Here is an 18,297-nt window from a genome sequence, read left to right as displayed (position 1 = left end):
AGGGCAGAGGAGTGGATCCAGCAAGGCTGAGGGAGGAGGAGGTGCTGCTGGCGGGAGCAGGGGGCCCGGCGAAGCTGTGGGAAGGAGGAGGCTCGGCTGGCAGGAGCAAGGATCCCGGCGAAGCTGCAGGAAGCGTGGCTGGCAGGAGCAGGAGACCCGGCGAAGCTGCAGGAGGAGGTGTGGCTGGTGGGAGCAGGTGACCCAGCAAAGCTGCAGGATGAGGAGGTACAACTGGTGGGAGCAGGGGACCCGGCGAAGCTGCGGGAGGAGGAGGCGCAGCTAGCGGGAGCAGGGGACCCTGCAAAGCTGCAGGAGGCATGGCTGGTGGGAGCAGGTTACCCAGCAAAGCTGCAGGATGAGGAGGTACGGCTGGGGGGAGCAGGGGACCCGGCAAAGCTGCAGGAGGAGGCATGGCTGGTGGGAGCAGGTGACCGGGCAAAGCTGCAGGATAAGGAGGTACTGCTGGCGGGAGCAAGGGACTGGCGAAGCTGCAGGAGGAGAACAGTGGTCCAACTTGGGTGTGTCCCCCTTTATCTTCTGGCTGCCCCTGTCCTGATGGATCAAGCGGGTGAGTAGCGCAGAACAGCATAATATGTATTGAAGGCAAAGTGGGGTGGGAGCATAATGAGACACTTTTAAGGCCATTTTTCTTTTTTAAATAGCATTACTGGGGGCATTGTGTGTGGGGCACTGCTGGGGCATTGTGAGTGGGGCACTGCTGGGGCATTGTGTGAGGGGCACTGCTGGGGCATCATATGTAAGTAGGAGTACTGCGGGCATTATGGTCTGTGTAATAGACATTATGGTCTGTGGCATAATGTGCAATGGTCATAATGGTGTGTGGATTAATGTGTAATGGGCATTACGGTGTGCGGCATAATGTGTAATGGGCATTACGGTGTGTGACATAATGTACAACCAATGTCTGGTCAGGCGGGTTGCAAAAGTGAGGTTCCTGCTAGTTCACACTTTATAATTAGACCATGCCCCTTATAATTAGGGGGCTTTTTGAGGAAAAGGAAGGGTATTTACTGTACTAGTTATTCTTAAGTAAATATTTTATTTTCCCTAATTACCTTATAGATCTATTTTCTGTGTCAAACAAAAACGTGAATATTATCATTAATTGTATGATAAAATCAAGCTTAAATTAAAAACTTACGTTGACCGCGTCAAGCTAATGCAAGTCGACGTTTTTGAGGTGTCAACCTTTTACCCATCGATCAATAGTGGTGATCCACACCCATCTCTTTTTGGGCCTGGTCTAGTAAGAATGAATTGCACAAAACCCCATTACCCCGATGTAATAAAATCATACTGGAAAAAAATCACTGAAAATAATAAAATAGCACATTTGGACTCGTGTCACATATTGTAGTTCTGGTAAAATCGGAAGGAAAGGTCAAAAAAGGGAAGGTCAAAAAAGGGAAGTTAATCTTTTACACCTTGGATGACAATAAGATGGCGAAATGGCGTAAAGAGCCAAATCGGTTCTCGGACCGATGGTGCTGCTCTACGCATGCTTATATGTGAATAAATGCATGTGCAGGGCCACCGGGGGAACTGGCCTTCGGCGACTTTTCCAGTCGCCGAGGGGTTCGCACAGAGGGCGGTGGAAAGAAGGCGGACAGGGGACAGTCACATGGGGATGCCCAGCGCTTCCTGGGCGTTCGAACAAAAAACGGTGGGTGCGCCCAGAAAACCGCTGGGCATCCCCATAGAAATGCAGTCATGTCGAAGCCTGCAAGGGCGGCGCCCAACCCGTCCTCGGACATTCATGTAGCAAACCACCGACCATCGAATGATTTTTCTCTTGTACACTCGCATGCAAATGGATGTGTGAGGGTGCACATCCATTTGCATAGCTGAGCGTATATTCGCTGAGCGGCGGGGGGAGGGGGGGGGGTTTACCGCTCAGTAAGCAGCGACTGTGCGCTGCTTACTGAGCCAACCTGAATAAGGCCCTTCATTTTTAATTAACGCCGCACAAAACACTGTTCTACCCAGGGACAGCACCGCCTGAAGTTTAATCATTTAAATAACAAAGCTGTGGCTCGTAAGACAAGACCTCAGCAACACACAACGGAGCTGTGACTTCCCATCTAATACTGGCCTTAATTGTCATCGACATGACGGATGAGCGCAGAAAGGACACAGCTGGCATTTGGGTTTTGGGGGAATATCGGACGCGGCTCCTCCCCTATACAGAAGCTATAATTGAATAATTGAATTCTATACAAAAGCCAGATGGTTGCAAAGAGGATTCTCTGCGGGGAATGATATTTAATGGTCATCTGGCCAATATAACACATCTATGATCAAATCCAGCGGAGCCCGGTTTTAATGCAATGGCGAATAAGTGCATTATAGGGCGTGAAGTCTGCCCCGTGGGATTATTACACTTTATGAATGAGACGGATCACAATTCCCAGCAACCGGCAGCGGTAACCTTCACGGAAACACAGATTTTGTTCGCCGCCATGTACTGTATCCGGTTTATGAAGCCGGCTTCCATACCCAGCGCAAACCCCCCTAAATTCAGCTCATTCAAAGTTTTTTTTTTTTAATTCTACTACTTAAAATGCTAATTTATGTAAATAACGTTCATACATCCACAGGCTATCTGGGAGAGCAGCAGATGGTGACGTCAAGAAAGCAGAATTGCAAGCTCACAAGTCTCACCTTCTCGTCTCAAAGATTAACACTTTCACTGCCAAAGGTCTGAGTGCGAGAGTTACACACCTACAGAGTGTGGCATTCAGAAACGGAACGTTTGGATTAGGTGGTGGAACAGAGATGTGTGTGACTGTATGTGATTCAGGGGGCGGGTCTTATTGCGATAATACATTAAAATGCAACGAGACATCACAGCGTTACCATGGCTACGGAACCGAAATAGCTTACAGATGATACTGTGTAAGGGGCAACATTCACAGGATGCAGGTTTGCACAGACAAATCATTAATGCTTGCAAGCTGCTTGGTGTAAATGCTAATTGCAGCTGTTAATGCAGATGTGTGTGTGTGTGTGTGTGTGTGTGTGTGTGTATATACACACTATATATATATATATATATATACACACACACACACACACATACATACATACATACATACATACATATACATATACACACACACACAGAAAGATATATATTTTGATTGATTTAATAAAAAAATCAACATGCTTCCCACTATAATGCATTTTCTGGGTGATTTAAATGATCTTTCTCTCCATGGCAACCTACAAATTGCCCGTTAGCCCAGCCGCCCTTACAGAGGGTACATTGTATATAGGAATAACATGGAATTAGGAAAAAAGAAAACAGAATCTATAAAGAACACAGTGATTGTAGCTACATCAGTAGCCCCCCCCCCCCACCCCCTTTGCCTTGCCCTCTCCCCAATCTGTGAACAATGCTACACTCTGTCTGTACCAACATCTGTAAATTCTATATGGATAGGTCAGTGCAAATAAGGTCTTTTATTCTGTTATTAAATATTAAACCAATCCATGAAACAATTGCCCTACTCAATAAAGGGGGGAGTAACACGACGGTGGGGTGTGTGATGGAGAATGGCATGTACAGTACAGCAGGCAAGCAAAACATGTCCAGAGTTCAGTTCTAACAACATGTCCATTGATGTGGGATTATTATTAAACAGTATGGGTCAATCCACCACAGAGAGGACATATAACTGTGCAAGAATGAATAACTGCCCCTGCAGGTCTCCCACCTCCCCCTTTTAGGTGCAAATCAATGAGGCTGGAAAAACATATATTTACAAATGAATCTGTAAACATCCTTTTGAAACATGGTGCAACTGTGATACAATGCATCCTTATGTGTTATATTATGGAGAGACCATGCATTTGGAGGTTCCTACCTTGATGTGCTGCCTGTGTGCTCTCTAGGTCTGATGATCCAGCCCTGGCTGTCTGTAGGAAGCAACCACAGTAGCTGTATGAGGAGAAGCCCAGATAGAGAAATCTCCACCCATCTCTTTACACAGCAGTCAGGAAATTAAAGATCACCCACTTCCTCCAGGCTGAAAATGGGCTACTGGCTTCTCTAACATCTGTCTGCCTCTTGCTGCATGTCAGATTGAGGGGGGGAGAAGGGGGTCTCAGAGCCCCCCCCCCCCCACACTTGTTACTGCCATCCTAAACTGGCACTAGCCCCTGGACTCCGGATGTGGGCATAGGCTGTTTACGGTTAAGACCCATTTATATAGCGCACACATATTCCGCTGCGATTTACAGAGAGTATTTCAGTCATTCGCATCAGTCCCTGCCCCAGTGGAGCTTGCAATCTATTGCAGGGCAGAGGCCGTGGGCTACTTACCTCCTCAGGGCACTAGAGCGATGGTGAATGGGGATTGTCACGCCCGCGGTTTCTCCCCTCAAAGTGCCATCTGCTAAGTGCTCTGGCTGTTCCCTGCCTGGAACACATGTATGATTAAGGAGCAGCCTGCATCATCTGCTGGGAAATGGGACTTTGGTTTTTTTTCAGTCCCTAGATTAGAAGCTGCTTTCAGTGATTAAACCCTGGCAGTACAATGGCTCTCTGGCATCAGGCAAGCTATTGTCCTGGCGGAAGAAACAGCCCATTTTATGCCAGCCGCAGAACAAAGGTGATTATAGGGTTTAACTCCCAGATTTAACGCCTTCGCTGACAAATACGTTCTCCATCTTCTGGTCTATGAAGAGGACGGTGATTGGATTATATAAGCACCTCGTTTGGGGGTGTATGGGTCAATGATCAGGTTGTAGACTCAAGGCAATAAGAAATGACGGGCCTGATTCTAGTTTGTTACCATGCGAGGGGATGGGTAACGAAAAAACATCCCCTCGCATTCCTCAGCTGCAGGACAAATCATTTGATGGTCGCTAAAAATTGAATGATTTCTCCTGGTTATGCAAATAAAAGTCAGCGGCTGATTCCCCCCCCCCCAGCAGACATCGTCCCGCTCGCGTCCCCTTGGGAACACCCAGCGGCCGTCCCCACCGCCGTCTATCCCCGGCCCACCCTGATGTTTGTGAACGGCCCGGTGACTATGCAAGTCACATGCGCAGACCCAAAAGCACCGGGATGGGGCCAAACTCGCAGTATTGCGAATAGACTACAATCACCCCTATTTACCCCCGGGCTGTATGAAATACCACAAGCAATGGTAGCAGGTGCTCGGAGTGATCACACCAGCGACCTTCTTGCTCATTTGTTGCAACCCCAGAGTGCTAGGTCGGAACCCTCTACAGGTGTCTGATAGGCTACAGTGTGTAACACCATATTCAGCTTCGCACTCCAGAGCTTGGTAAGTATAGCACTGACAGCAGACCCCATAGCTTCTATAGGGGCTGCTGTCAGAATTGGGGGGGGGGGGGGGGCAGCAGCTAAGGGCTGGTTCTAGGGTGTTTGGCGCATTCCTGAAAACTATAAATTTGCACCCTCCCATACTATACAAAGACAGTGCATGGCAAAGGCACATGCTGGAAAAAAAGGGTGTATAATGCCTGCAGAAGTAGCGCCACATATACATAATGAAGGCGGCAGTGCCGTAAACAGACATTTTGCACTGCGTCAGAAAAGGAATTGGTGCTCCCCCCACATACATAAACACACGCACACCAAAATGAGGAACAGTGCGCGCTGCAGGCGTCGGTCAAAAATTTACAACGTAATTCCCATTACAAATGATGCCACACACAGTAATGCCCATTACACATTATACCACACACGCAATGCCATTAAACATTATGCCACACACCGTAATACCCATTACACATTATGCCACACACCGTAATGCTTATTACATATTATACCACACACCGTAATCCCAATTACAGATTATACCAAACAACGTAATGCCTATTGCATATTATGACACATAAGTTCAGCTTACCGGCATACTCATTACATGCGTGTTGCCAGGGTGACATGTTTGTTGCATGGGGTTCCATGCTCCTTGCCAGGAGTTACACGCTTATTGGCATGTGAGATTACATGCTCATTTCCAGGGGGGTTACATGCTCGTTGTCAGCAGGGGAAGCTACATGCTCCCCTCTGCATTTGAAAAATAACAGGAGCTGATTGGCTGGAGCTTCGCTTTATCACTATCCAATGATTAGTACATATGCCCCAATATTATCAGAATCAGCTTTATTGGCCAGGTATACTTGCGTAAACTAGGAATTTGGTTTGGATTGCTGTGCAACAGCCAGTAGGTAACAGTGACAGTACAGACATACATAACAAGTACCGGTATACGCTAATCCTGGGTATTATAGAGGCAGGGAACATATTTTTGCTGGGCAGCACAGTGCCTAGGCAGCTATTAGGAGCGCTACTGGTCCTTGCACTTGCCCGGTAGGTAACAGTATAGCAGCACAGTACAGTTATCACACAGGAAATACATACTCGCTGAGCAGCACAACACCTAGGTGGCCATCAGCAGCACCAATGGTCGCCGCAACAGCCAGGCAGGCAACAATACAAGCAGAGACAGTACAGTTATCACATAGGGAACACATACCCGCCGAGCTGCACAGCGCCTAGGCAGCCATCAGAGGCACCACGGGTCACCGCAACAGTCAGGCAGGCAACTGTTAACCGAGACAGTACAGTTATCATACAGGGAACATATACCTGCCAAGCTCACAGTACCTAGGCAGCCATCAGCGGCACCAATGGTCACCGCAACAGCCAGGCAGGTAACAATACAAGCAGAGACAGTACAGTTATCACACAGGGAACATATACCCACCGAGCTGCACAGCGCCTAGGCAGCCATCAGCTGAGGGGAGAAGACAGCCAGCATGCAGGGGTGGGGGGGCGATAGTCAGAAAAGGCTGGGGGCCAAGAGATGGAGTTGTTGGAGCCTGCAACAGGGCACGTAGTGTGCACCTGCGGCCAGAGGATCCTGCTGTGCCGCTGCAGCACCAGGGGTGTCCTCCAGGCCGCCTGTCTCAGGCCGGGGGCCGTCTGCTTCCCTCCGTTGTCATCTCCGTCCCCTGTCTACTCTCAACGTCCTCCTCTCCCCTGCGTGGTGCTGGATCTCTCCACCAGGGGGCCCCACCAAAAGTGTCTGTGTTCCCGCTCATTGTGTGCAAGGAGAGGAGCCCGGTGGCCGCAGCACTCTGAATACGGCGGCTGTGGATGGGCCTCTCCTGCTGGTGATATGCTGCTTAGCCGGGCTGTGGCCTCCATGGGAAACTGATCGGCTGCAGTGTAGGGCCAGAAATGGCCACCTCCCGGGAGGTCAATTGAGGGCTGACTGAGCTGGAGCAGGGCATGCCAGAGCTGGGAGGGCCCGATGTGGCCGCCTGCTGTTACCCGCCACCTCTCCCCCACGCGGAGCTGGATTTCTCCTCTTCTCCAGGGGGCAGGGGATGGGAGATCTGGGGGTGGGAACCGGGAGCTCCATGTGCGTGCGACCATCCCTGGCCCCACACAATCCTTATGCAGGATACATATGTGTTATGTTCCAAGAGCCTGTCCTGGCAAAGAGCTCGAAGTTGGTTCAGGTCATCAGCGCAGACTGCGCCGTACAGCTATCCCCGGGTGCAGACACACGTTTCCAGATGATGGCTCACAGTAGCCCATAGACTTGGATGCAATCAGCATTCAGGATGTCAGCGTTCCGTATATTGATGCCATCCTCCAGGCTGCTGTCAGAAGACCAGTACCAGAAACATCTCAACGATCAAGATGCCGACATAGACATCAGACTTTGATAGATCCTTGTTTTTAAAAAGACAAGTTGTCTGGTCACACCTGATTGTCTTAGGGGTCCATTATTCATTCAATATGCAGTTAATTCCCCAAAAACACCTGTATTCGGGTGTTTAGGTCAGGGTTGCCTACCCTCCCGGATTGGCAGGGAGGGTCCCAGAAATCGGGTCCCCCCCCGGAAAGGTGGGCAATCGTCCCGGATTCTGCCTCACCCTCTGGATCTCCCCTGCAGCTGCCTGGCCGCTGAATTACCGTGATTCGCGGCTATTTGCCAGAGGGGACGGGGCTAAATATGCAAATAGCGCCATTTAGCCCCACCCCTCTGCGAGGTCACGCAAATCGGTGGGGATTTCCAGTGCTGGGGGCGGGGCTTGATGATGTCTACATCAGGCCCCCACACGTGATGCTGACTGACTCAGGCAAGTATGGTTTAGGTGCAAATATTAGATATTCCCCACATGTAAGTAGAAGGGACCGCTGCACGTATCTACCAGACAGGTGCTGTGGACACACAAAAAGGGATGTGGTCTTGTGGCAGGGTGTGTGGCCAGACATTAGCCACCATCAAAACTTCTGATTCATGCCCCTTACACATTATGCCCCACACCGTAATGTCCCTTATAGAATACGCCACACAATATAATACCCCTTACACATGAAGCAACACACCATAATGCCAACTGCACAATATGCCACACACCGTAATGCACCTTACACATAAAGCAACACACCGTAATGCCCATTGCACAATATGCCACACACTGTAATGCCCCTTACACATGAAGCAACACATCATAATACCCACTGCACAATATGCCACACACTGTATTGCTCACTGCACAATATGCCACACACCGTAATTCCCTTTACACAATAGGTCACACACTAATTCCAATTACACAATATGCCACACACCATAATGTCCCTTATACAATACGCCATAAATTGTTTATTTATAAGGCACCACAAAGTGTCCGCAGCGCCGTACATAGCAAACAAAAGACAAATTACAAGGTAACGTACAGGGTGTGTTGATAAAATACAGCATAAATAGGGGTATAGCTGGCGGAACTAAAATCAGCATCAGTTCTGAAGTAGGTGTCGAAATTGTCGAGGAGACTGAAGATGAAGTAGAGGAAGGGAAGAACAGGGCAGGAGCACTGGTGAGGTAAAGAGGTAGGGTGAGTGCGTGAGGAAGGGGGGAGCTACTCACAGGGCTGGTGTAAGGCTTCACAGCACCCTAGGCAAAACTTACTGCACCCCACCCTCCCATACTGCCACCAATACCCACTTTCCAACCCCTTACGGCATACTTCAAAAACATTCTGGAATGGCAGGGTGGCTCCCCAAAAATTGGGTGGTGCTCCCAGCCCCACTTTGGCAAGGTGGGCAAGTCCCCTGCTTTCCCTGGAGGCATCCCTTTGCCACCCACAATAGAGAAGGAGGGGGCAGCAAAGTAGGGAAGTATGCCTCAGACTTGGTGGCGCCCCAGGCAGCTGCCTAAAGCTGCCTAATGGTAGAACCAGCCCTGCCTACTCATAAGAGTTAACAGACTAAAAGGAGGTGGGTGGATGAACGAAAAACAATAGGATAAGTAGGAACGGACCGAGGGGTAGGGTAGGCAGGATAGGAGGAGCGAAAGAGGTTAGGAGGAGGAGGGATAGGCTAGTCGGAAGAAGTGGGTTTTGAGGGAGCGCTTGAAGGAGGTAAGGGAATCAGAAAGCCTGATGGAGGTTGTTCCAGTGCAGGGGGGCAGCGCGAGAGAAGTCTTGGACATGGGAGTGGGAGGAGGTGATTAGGTGAGAGGTCAGGCGGCGGAGCGAAGAGGACGGGAGGGAGTGTGGATAGAGATCAGTGAAGAGAGGTAAGGAGCGATGGAGGAGGAAAGAGCCTTGTAGGTGGTGGTGAGGAGTTTACATCAAAAAGGGCCGGCACAAATACTAAACTTCAGAAAAGCGAACTTTGAATTATTCAGGGAAGCCCTAAAAGGAATAGTGTGGGAAAAGGTCATGGAGGGAAAAAATGCAGAAGAAATGTGGGAAACTCTAAAAAAGGTGCTTGATTCATTAACTACCAAATACATTCCTAAAGTAAACAAGGGCAAATTCAATAAAAAAAAAGCCACCATGGTTGGACAAAAAAGTAAGGTCAGCTATCAACAATAAAACAAGAGCATTTAAATTCTATAAAAATAACTCAAATGAAGAAGCGTTCACCAAATACAAAAGAAGCTAACAAAACAAAAGGGGTAATCAAAGCAGCTAAAAAATTATACGAAGAGCGCATAGCCACTGAAAGCAAAACCAACCCCAAGAAGTTTTTTAAATACATAAATAGTAAGCGTATAATTAAGGAAAACATAGACCCACTAACTGATATCAGTGGAAAAAGTGTTACAGAAGATAAGGGAAAAGCAAAACTGTTAAATGAGTTCTTCTCATCAGTATTTACTAAAGAAGAGCAGACTGTGGAAAACACATCTACAACAAATAAGCCAGATCTCATTGTTGATATCACGCCCAAGGAAATAAAACTGAAGCTCAGCAAAATCAAAACAAATAAATCACCAGGGCCAGATGGAATTCATCAGAGGATACTAATGGAATTAAGGGAGGAACTAGCTACCCCCCTACATTATATCTTTAACAATTCACTTTCGTCATGTAAAGTACCAAAAGAATGGAGAATAGCAGAGGTAGTGCCGATATTCAAAAAAGGCAAAAAGGAGGATCCTGCTAATTACAGACCAGTGAGTTTAACATCAATTGAGGGTAAACTCTTTGAAGGATTTTTAAGGGATAGTATCCAGGAATATTTAGACCATCACTGTCTTCTCAGCATGGGTTCGTGAAAAATCGTTCATGCCAAACTAATCTACTAGGGTTCTATGAGGAGGTTAATAAAAACCTTGATGAAGGAAACGCTGTAGATGTGATTTTCCTAGATTTTGCTAAGGCCTTTGATACTGTCCCACACAAGAGGTTGTTAAACAAAATGGAGGACCTAGGATTGGGTGAAAATATCTGCAGATGGGTCGGGAACTGGCTATGTAATAGAGAACAAAGAGTGGTGGTGAATAGTGCCGTATCAGACACAATACCAGTACTAAGTGGAGTGCCTCAGGGTTCGGTTTTAGGGCCCATTTTATTTAACATTTTTATAAACGATATTGGAATGGGGTTACTCAGCAATGTATCCATCTTTGCAGACTATACAAAACTAAGCAAAGTTATTAAAACATCAGAAGATGTCACCACGCTTCGAAAGGATCTTGCAAAACTAGAGGAATGGGCTAAAAAGTGGAAGATGAAGTTCAACGTGGATAAATGTAAAGTAATGCACCTTGGGAGACACAACCAGTGTGCTAGTTATAACCTTAGCGGAGAGGAATTGGGTATGTCAACACTAGAAAAGGATCTAGGAGTCCAAATAGACAGTAAACTGGGGTGTAGTGCCCAATGCAATGTAGCAACAAAAAAGGCCAACAAAATTTTAGCATGCATTAAAAGGGGCATGGAAACTAGGGACTCAAGGGTAATCATGCCACTGTATAAAGCATTGGTAAGACCGCACCTCGAATACGGTGTACAATTCTGGGCCCCGCACTATAAAAAGGACATCATTGAATTAGAAAAAATCTAGAGACGAGCAACAAAGCTTATTAGGGGAATGGAGAACTTAAGCTACGAGGAGAGATTAAGCATTTTGGGACTATTTACATTAGAAAAGAGACGCGTAAGGGGGGACATGCTCAACATGTACAAATACATCAGGGGCCAATATAAGGAACTGTCAAACACCCTTTTTTCTACTAGAAAAGAGGCTAGGACATGAGTATAGATTAGAAGAACAAAGATTTTGTTCAGCTAGAAGAAAAAAATTCTTTACAATCAGAGCAGTCAAGCTTTGGAACTCTCTTCCTGGAGAGGTGGTGTCAGCAGACACATTAAATACGTTCAAAATAAGGTTGGACAAACACTTGTTGGTTAAGAACATCCATGGGTACATATGAGTAATATAATCTGTCAATCTTTTATAAACATCCTAGGTTGAACTAGATGGACGCAAGTCTTTTTTCAGCCTTACCTACTATGTAACTATGAATTTGGAAAGGAATGGGGAGCCAGTGAAGAGATAGACAGAGGGAAGAGGCAGAGGTAGATCGGCGGGAGAGGAAGATGAGCCTAGCAGCAACATTGGATTGGAGAGGGACGATGTGAGCGAGAGGTAGCCCGGAGAAAAGGATGTTGCAGTAGTCAAGGCAGGAGATGACAAGAGAGTGAATGAGAATTCTGGTCGCGTCAGTGGAGAGTAATGGCCTGATGCGCGAGACGTTGCGGAGGTGAAAGCAGCAAGACTGTGAGAGAGCATGAATGTGGGGGGTGAAAGAGAGGGAGGAGGCAATGATGACACGGAGGCAGCGCATTTGGTCGGTGGAGGTGATCTCGGTTTCACCAATGCTGATGGAGATAGTGGGACAAGAGGGGATGTTTGGGGGATGGAAGATTAGAAGATCAGTTTTAGCCATGTTTAGTTTCAGGAAGCGTTGGGTCATCCAGGCTGAGATGGCCATGAGGCATTCGGAGACCTTAGACAGGAGTGATGGGGATAGGTCGGGGGAGGAGAGATAGATTAGGGTATCATCAGCATAAAGGTGGTAATTGAAGCCGTAGGAGCTGATGAGGGTGCCCAGAGATGTGGTGTAGAGTGAGAAGAGGAGAGGGCCAAGGACTGAGCCTTGGGGAACACTGACTGGCTGCGGGGTAGTAGGAGAGGAGGAGCTTGGAGTGGAGACGGAGCGATCGTAGAGGTATGAGGTGAACCAGGAGAAGACCAGTGCCAGTGATGCCAAAGGAGCGGAGGGTGTTGAGCAGGAGATGGTGGTCAACAGTGTCAAAGGCAGCCGACAGATCAAGCTGGATGAGGATAGAGAAGAGGCCTTTGGATTTAGCCAATAGTAGATAATTAGTGACTTTGGTCAGGGCAGTTTCAGTGGAATGTAAAGGGCAGAACCCGGATTGGAGGGGTTCTAGAATGGAGTTAGCAGTAAGGTGGCTTAGGAGACGATTATAGGCCAGACATTCTAGGAGCTTGGAGGCAAAAGGGAGGAGGGAGATGGGCCTGTAGTTGGACGGAGAGTTGGGGTCCAGGTTTTTTTTTTTTTTTGAGAATTGGGGAGACAAGAGTGTGTTTGAAGGAGGAGGGGAAGAGGATAGGGAAAGATTAAAGAGGTGAGCCAGGTGAGAGCAGACCGACGGACTGAGACGACGGTTAATATTGGAGGCGATAGGATCGAGCGGGCAGGTGGAGGGAGAAGCGTATTGAAGGATAGAATGGACTTCAACGGCAGTGGTGAGGTAAAATGAGGACAGGGGTGGGAAGGAGGGAAGTGGAGATGGAGGAGGGAGAGGGTGAGGTCATGGCAGTAGTGATGGCAGTCCTGAGAGAGGAGATTTTGGTTGAAAAGTAGGTAGCAAAATCAGCGGCTACGATGGAGGACGGAAGAGCTAGAGGAGGGGGGGGGGGGAAAGAAAGGAGTTGAAGGTGGCGAAGAGCTTGCGGGGGTTAGATGATTGGGAAAGGATGAGGGACTTAAAGTAGGATTCCTTGGCCAGAGCAAGGGCAGAGCTGAAGGAGTAAAGAATGAATTTGAAATGGAGATAATCCGCGAGGGAGCGTGATTTCTTCCAGAAGCGCTCAGCAGTGCAAGAGCACTTTTTAAGGAATCGTGTGATAGGCAAGTGCCACGGTTGGGGATTGGAGCATTGATGGGGGATAGAGGAGGGAGGGCAGGCAGAGTCCAATGCCGAAGATAGGGTGTTGTTATAGAGGGAGGCGGCAAGGTTCGGGCAGGACATTGCGGTGATTGGGGCGAGAAGAGGACACAGCATGTCCGAGAAACAGCAATATCAAGTGTGTTGACGTTATGCCGTGAGACAATGCGCTTGGGAGGGGGGGTGGGAGAGGGGTAAGCAGTGAGGGAGAAGGAGATGAGGTGATGGTCAGAAAGAGGAAAAGCCGAGATAGAGAAGACGAGATCGAGGGAGTGTCCTTGGATGTGGGTGGGAGAGGTAGTCCACTGAGATAGGCCAAGAGAAGAGCAGAGAGAGAGGAGTTTGGAGGTGCCAGGATCAGCGGGGTTATCCAAGGGGATAATAAAGTCACCAAGAATGACAGAAGGTAGGTCAGAGGAGAGGAAGTGTGGAAGCCAGGCGGCGAAGTTGTCAAGAAATTGGGAGATAGGGCCAGGGGGACGGTAGATTGCAGCGACACGGAGCTGGTAGGGGTAATACAGACGGATGGAGTGAGACTCAAAGGAGGAGAAGAGGAGAGAGGGTTCATGGTGAATGACACTGTAGGTGCAGGAGGCTGAGAGAAGAAAGCCCACGCCGCCACCTTGGTGACCGTCAGGCCTGGGGGTGTGAGAGAAAGAGAGGCCACCGTGGGAGAGAGCAGCTGGAGAGACACCATATGCCACACACTGTAATGGCCATTACACAATTTGCCACACACTGTAATGAAAAATAAATAAAGATAACACTGCGGTATAGGCAGGGGTGGATTGGCCCGGCAGGAAACCGGGCCATTTTCCGGTGGACCGGTCCAGATTTGGCCGCTTCCCCCCCCCACGCCTGAAGTGACCAACTCTTGGCTGCCCAAAGTAAATATGGCCGCGGCTTTGATCGCTGTGAAAATGGCCGTGGGTTGCTCCTGTTGCTCAGGGCTTTAGCGTGACGGTGGGCGGAAGCAGCTGCAGCGTAGCGGTGGACGGAAGCGGATGGGTGGTCTCAATAAAGCGGGGCAAGTGGCTGTGTCCCGTCCCCCCCCCCTCGTTACCAACCTGCATCTGGGTATAGGGTTTAAGCAGCTCAAGAAAAATAGGATCTGTAGAATCTGATAACGTAATGGGTGATATAGTACAAAGAGATAGAATGCAGAATAATAAAAAAATTAAGTTAAAAATGAATAAGTAAAAACAATGTTTGCAACTCTTCTATGAGAGTTTTTTTTGTTTATGGATAAAGGGTCTAAATTTATTTCTACCAGACCCTTCAAATGATCTGGATCTGATCTGTTGGCTGCATGGGGGCTGGCAGGGTGTCCCTTGAACATACTTTTTCAAGAAACACACTGTAATGCCCCTTACACATTATTCCATACACCGTGATGCCCTTTACATAATACGTTGCACACTGTAATGTCCCTTACACAATATTTCACACACCATAATGCCTCTGCTCCTCCTGCACTGTCTGCTCCTGCAGTACGGTCTGCCTCTCTGCTCCTCCAGTCATGTCTGCCTCTACCACTCCAGTACTGTCTGCTTCTGCTCCTCCAGTCATGTCTGTCTTCTACTGCTCCTCCAGTACTGTCTTCTCCTGCTTCTGCAGTACTGTCTGTCTCTGTGCCTCCAATACTGTCTGTCTCTGCTCCTCCAGTACTGTCTTCTCCTGCTCCTGCAGTGCTGTCTGTCTCTGCTCCTACAATACTGTCTGGTTCTGCTCCTCCAGTACTGTCTGCCCCTGCTCCTCCAGTACTGTCTGTCCTCTGGTCCTCCAGTACTGTCTGTCCTCTGGTCCTCCAGTACTGTCTGTCCTCTGGTCCTCCAGTACTGTCTGTCCTCTGGTCCTCCAGTACTGTCTGTCCTCTGGTCCTCCACTTCTGCCTGCTCCTGCTCCTCCAGTACTGCCTGCCTCTGCTCCTCCAGTACTGCCTGCCTCTGCTCCTCCAGTACTGTCTGCCTCTGCTCCTCCAGTACTGTCTGCCTCTGCTCCTCCAGTACTGTCTGCCTCTGCTCCTCCAGTACTGTCTGCCTCTGCTCCTCCAGTACTGTCTGCCTCTGCTCCTCCAGTACTGTCTGCCTCTGCTCCTCCAGTACTGTCTGCCTCTGCTCCTCCAGTACTGTCTGCCTCTGCTCCTCCAGTACTGTCTGCCTCTGCTCCTCCAGTACTGTCTGCCTCTGCTCCTCCAGTACTGTCTGCCTCTGCTCCTCCAGTACTGTCTGTCTCTGCTCCTCCAGTACTGTCTGCTTCTGCTCCTCCAGTACTGTCTGCCTTTGCTCCTCCAGTACTGTCTGCCTTTGCTCCTCCAGTACTGTCTGCCTTTGCTCCTCCAGTACTGCCTGCCTTTGCTCCTCCAGTACTGTCTGCCTCTGCTCCTCCAGTACTGTCTGCCTCTGCTCCTCCAGTACTGTCTGCCTTTGCTCCTCCAGTACGGTCTGCCTTTGCTCCTCCAGTACGGTCTGACTTCACTTCTCCAGTCCTGCCTGCCCCCAATCCCCCAGCCCTGTCTGTGCACCCTGGTGTCATCTCTTCCCCAGTTAAATGAGAGACATGCATCTGGCCTTCCACCTAATAAAATGAACACCTCCTTGATTCAGACTTAGCAGTTTTGGTGGTGGACGGGGTTCAGCATGGGCACGCTGACTAGTCTATGGCTGTGAGCCCTATACGCAGTAAGCTGTGTTCTGATACCTTTCTATTGCTGACCGTCTGAGTCTGGAGATGCAGGCCACTTACACATGAAAATGCAGTAGATGCATCTGCTTCTGGCCCCCGGGATGATCGCCCTTGCGTGCGACTCAGCATCAGACCCAAAGTACAAACTTACAAACAGCTGAACGGTCACCTATAGCAACGCTGCTATAGGTGACCTATTATCAGTCACATCTAAAATAGACCCTCTGGCGTACTATATATCACCGCCCTACCCCCCTCCTCCTACACACATTTCCCTGGAACCACCACCCCTTGTCAGTCTGCCACACCAATTATCCTACTCGTCCTACCCCTAATTATATTCTAATCCCAATATCTAGCATTGTGTTGCCACTACCTCTTCGTATATCATGCCTCAGTGTTAGATGACGTGATTATTCATTTATCTGCCTTGTGCTGTGTATTATACCACAATAAAAGATTGTTTAAAAAATAAAAATCATCCTTTGATTTTTATATGCTGGCTGGCTCTGGCCATAGTGGAATCTATGAGTTCTATATGGGGCTGTTGTCCCCGGTAACACTTCTGGACCCTGGTACATAGCACGCTCAGCGTCAGGGATGCACACCGCCATGGTCTGTTCGTGCATAGCACCTTTCCATGTGTACAGAAGCCAGAGAAATGTCTGTTATTGGAAGGCAGGGAGAGGGTGAGAGCTGCGATGGGCACTTTTCTTGTTCATACGTGCAGCACTAAGCAGGCAGCTGCTACACAGTGTCTGGCGTTCTCTGTAATTACCGGGAAGCAGAAGGCAGCTTCTAGAGGGGATATTAGAGCCTTATTAACTCGCACAGGCCCTGCAAACAGCTCCAGACCCCTCATTAGCATATATAAGGCTAATCAGCATTATGCTGCCCATACACTCATACCTCCCAACTGTCACGATTACAGCGGGACAGTCCCGATTTTCGGGTCCTGTCCCGCTGTCCCACCCGCAGCAGGCATTGTCCCGCTGCGGGGGGTGGCAGTTGGGAGACCCCCCAATCTAATAGAATAGACGCTGTGCGCATGCGCACAGCGTCTATTCTCGTATGAAAATGAGGTTGTGGCTAATTAGCATAAGTCGCGCCCTCATTTGCATACGCCCCACCCCCTCACCGCACGAGTGTCCCTACTTCCCCAACACAGAAGTTGGGAGGTATGCATACACTTGTGAGATATTGCATGCAATCCTTCGATTTCGATCACATCTGGCCGATCAATCGAATGATTGTATGCATTTTTAAGGGGTCATTAGACTAGATGCGCGAACACGCCGGTCGAATGTCAGGTCTCAAGATCTTATGTGCTGCACATAATGTCTATCGAATCTAAAAACCACATGCGATGCTCAAATGCAATCCGCAGGTGGGGGGCAGAGGGAACGCTTTTTGATCAGCATGGGGATGGGAAGAGGGGGCCGGAGGGACCTCTGACGGCGTGGGAGATAGCGGGCACCGTTATGTAGCGCAGGAAGTAGCGCTAGTGGGTGTCTGTCAGGTGGCGGCAGAAGTGTTTAAAACACTGGGCAGCCCTCTGATTGGCTGAGCTATCTCAGTTGGAAACAGTGATAAAACAAACTGGGTAGTAACAAACCGACATAGAGGAAGGAGGGCCCTGCTCGCAATCTTACAATCTATAGATAGTAAAGCATACCTCCCAACAGTCCCGATTTTATCGGGACAGTCCCGATTGTCAGGGCCTGTCCCGCTGTCCCACCCACGGGCGGCAGTGTCCCGCGGTGTGGGGGGGCTGTTGGGAGTCCCCCATCAGCTGCTAAGCAGCGGGGGAATAAATCTGTGCGCATGCGCACAGCGTCTATTCCCGCAGCCAGGGGGCTGGGGGCATGGCTAGAGGCTCACAGAGCCTCTGGGTCATGCCCCCATAGCGGCAAAATGGGGGCGTGGCCTCACGGAAGAGCCGCGAGTATAGGTCACGCCCCCATATTAGGCCGCCCCCCCCCCCCCCCCGAAAATTGCTGAAGTGCCAAAGTTGGGAGGTATGGTAAAGAACTGATCCCCATGAATCAGTATCCAACTCAGTGAGTTGCGGCAATGGTTACTTACCTACCGGAACACTCCAACATT

The 18,297-nt window shown here is 49.1% G+C and overlaps 1 protein-coding gene across 9 annotated transcripts in view; it reads right to left on the bottom strand.

Moving 5' to 3' along the window:
- The window catches only part of GNG2 (G protein subunit gamma 2), a 73,627-nt gene that overhangs the window by 41,791 nt on the left and 13,539 nt on the right, over positions 1–18,297 (bottom strand). Inside the window, exons 1-2 of one of the 9 annotated variants that reach the window (XM_083167253.1) lie at positions 4,346–4,606; positions 3,888–3,939 (exon numbers count right to left, since the gene is read on the bottom strand). The exons of 3 other annotated variants lie outside the window; for them this stretch is intronic. The gene's annotated coding sequence lies outside the window, so the exon portion shown is untranslated. Of the gene's footprint in view, positions 1–3,887; positions 4,094–4,345; positions 4,609–18,297 lie in introns of those variants that run through there. 5 more of the 9 variants (XM_083167248.1, XM_083167254.1, XM_083167249.1 and 2 more) reach the window with 5 other exon arrangements.

The sequence above is a fragment of the Crinia signifera genome, chromosome 12, assembly GCF_055691185.1.
Source record: "Crinia signifera chromosome 12, ASM5569118v1, whole genome shotgun sequence".
Taxonomy (NCBI): Eukaryota; Metazoa; Chordata; class Amphibia; order Anura; family Myobatrachidae; genus Crinia; species Crinia signifera.
This window is presented reverse-complemented; position numbering and strand designations above follow the sequence as displayed.